This window comes from Suncus etruscus, chromosome 7 (assembly GCF_024139225.1).
Source record: "Suncus etruscus isolate mSunEtr1 chromosome 7, mSunEtr1.pri.cur, whole genome shotgun sequence".
Lineage (NCBI taxonomy): Eukaryota > Metazoa > Chordata > Mammalia > Eulipotyphla > Soricidae > Suncus > Suncus etruscus.
The window spans coordinates 81,657,834-81,660,136 of record NC_064854.1 but is presented as its reverse complement, the minus strand read 5'-3'; the positions used below and the strand labels follow the sequence as shown (position 1 = coordinate 81,660,136).

General features: G+C 35.9%; 1 pseudogene; it reads left to right on the top strand.

Moving 5' to 3' along the window:
- The first annotated feature begins 349 nt into the window (after positions 1-349).
- On the top strand, positions 350-1,073 carry LOC126013759 (serine/threonine/tyrosine-interacting protein-like; annotated as a pseudogene).
- The last annotated feature ends 1,230 nt before the right edge of the window (positions 1,074-2,303 follow it).

Sequence of the window (2,303 nt, the reverse complement as noted above, 5' to 3'; positions counted from 1 at the left end):
CCAAGTCCACCAAAATGGACGAGTCCAATAGATGAGGACATAAATGTGGCAATGAGGTTTATAGGGCTCATGCTGGTGGGGAAGCGAGGCTGCCTGAGGCTCGAAATGGGAAGGGACAGAGCAGCAGCATGGCTTGTCAGGTATGAGCTGCCTAACCTTCCTCTTCTGCACTGCTGCCACTGCCACCGCCTGAGTCACTGAGCTCTTCCAGTGTGTGAGTGCTAGGAGTCGCCAGTTTCCCACAGGTCCTCCCACCTGCTCAACACTGCTATAGTCTGCCTGAGAGTCAGGCCGCCTGAGAACTCCTGCCTCATCTACCCACTCAGCCACCTGGCCCACCAGCTGGACCATGAAGGACATGAAGCTGGAGTTCCTTATGCTCCCACAATGCTAAGGAGATGCCGATGAGTGGACCTACCCTATGAGATGAGAGATGCAGAAAATTTTACCTGCATTGTTTTTAGGCCCATATTCTTCTACTATGAAAAGCATGCTATCTATACTACAGAAACATATAATTACCTATATAACATGCATACAACATAATATTGAAACAAACTTTGTTAAACCAAATTTTCAGCAATTATTTAGCACTTGGTTTACTCCTGGCTCTGCACTCAGATCACTCCTGGCAGTGCTTGAGACCACATGATATTTAGTCTTGGTTATTGCAGACAATCCAGTTGAAAACATGTTTTTTCCCTATGTCTAAAGAATTTATTGATAGAAGCTTACAAACTTGAGGAAAAGTTCTTGTCGAAAGAAATGTGGGGATCTTCTGGAGTGCTGCATTTGTTATTGCATATATTATGGAAACATTTGGAATGAAGTATAGAACTGCATTTGCTTATGTTTAAGAATGAAGATTTTGTATTAATCCTAATGCTGGATTTGTCCATCAACTTCAGGAATATAAAGCCAGCTAGCTTGTAAAATTAACAATACAGATGATGTCACCACTCCACATAGAAAGGTCATTATCTGTTTATTCTGGTACTACAGGAAGTTTGAAGAGAACATATGAAGAAGATGATTTTGGGAATATGCAAGTGGCAACAGCACAGAATGGTTAACTCAAGCAACATAGAATGAATTTCTGTTTGTGAAGGAGAAAATCTAGAGACAATAATAACGTAAAATGGTAAAAACACAATAGTTTAAATTACATGTTGCTTTCAGATGTGTTTCTCTGCAACTTGATGAGCAACAACATTTTAATCTGTTGGACTTCTAGCTTAGATAGTACTGATGCTTTTTTCTTTTTTAACTTTACAAATTTATTATAAACGAAGAATTTTGGATTTGCAAATAATAATGCACTTTTATACTTAAAATTTATTTGTATGATATAAAGTTATTACTTTAAACAAAATGCAATTTAATTTATTAAATCTGGGTAGTTTATAATAAGTTCTTAAAATTTACTAATAATTCATTTTCTGTTCTAAATGTTACATTTAAGAAATAACTTTAAATTTTACTTATAATGGAGCCTCTTACAAAAACATTAACAAATGCAGGAATCTGCTATATTCTTTTCAATCTAATTTAATAAGTTAGTTCTTTTAAACTTGAACCCATAATAATAATCTTTAAATCATGGCATTACCAGCAATTTTCTTTTCTGACAAAATTTTAATTTTTTTATTTTTCTATAGAAGTAAAAAAACGCAATTTAATGAAAAAAAGAGGATATTTCACTTATAGTACCAGATGCTAAAATATAAACATGAAAAATAAAAAAGTAGCATCAAAAGCCATGGCAATAGAAATCAAAGAATTACTTGCCAGTAAGTTCAAGAACAACCACTCTACTCATACTATAGCACAACAACCCACTCTGTCACTAATCTTCTTAAATGTCAATTCCTAAATTATCCCCATTAAAAGACACAGAATAGAGTGTTGGACCAGAAAGAAAAAGCAAGCAGATATCTGCTGCCTGCAAGAAACACACCTAACAGATCAAGATAGACACAGACTTAGAATTAAAGGATGGAAATCAATTATGCAAGCAAACGGAAATATTGGGGACAGCCCAATATCAGATCAAATGCATTCAACCTCTAGAAAGTGCTCAGAGACCAAGATGGTCACTACTTACTGATCAGGGGATCATTAGGCCAAGAAGTATTTTCTCTGATGGTAGAACCAGCAAAGTCTGTAAGGCATTTTCTCACAAACCTAAAAAAAATTATGGAAGGAAACGAGATAGTAGTAGAAGATTTTAATATGCCACTATCACCACTAGATAGACCCACCAGGCAGAAAACTAGGAAAGGCATAAGAGGCCTAAAAGAGAA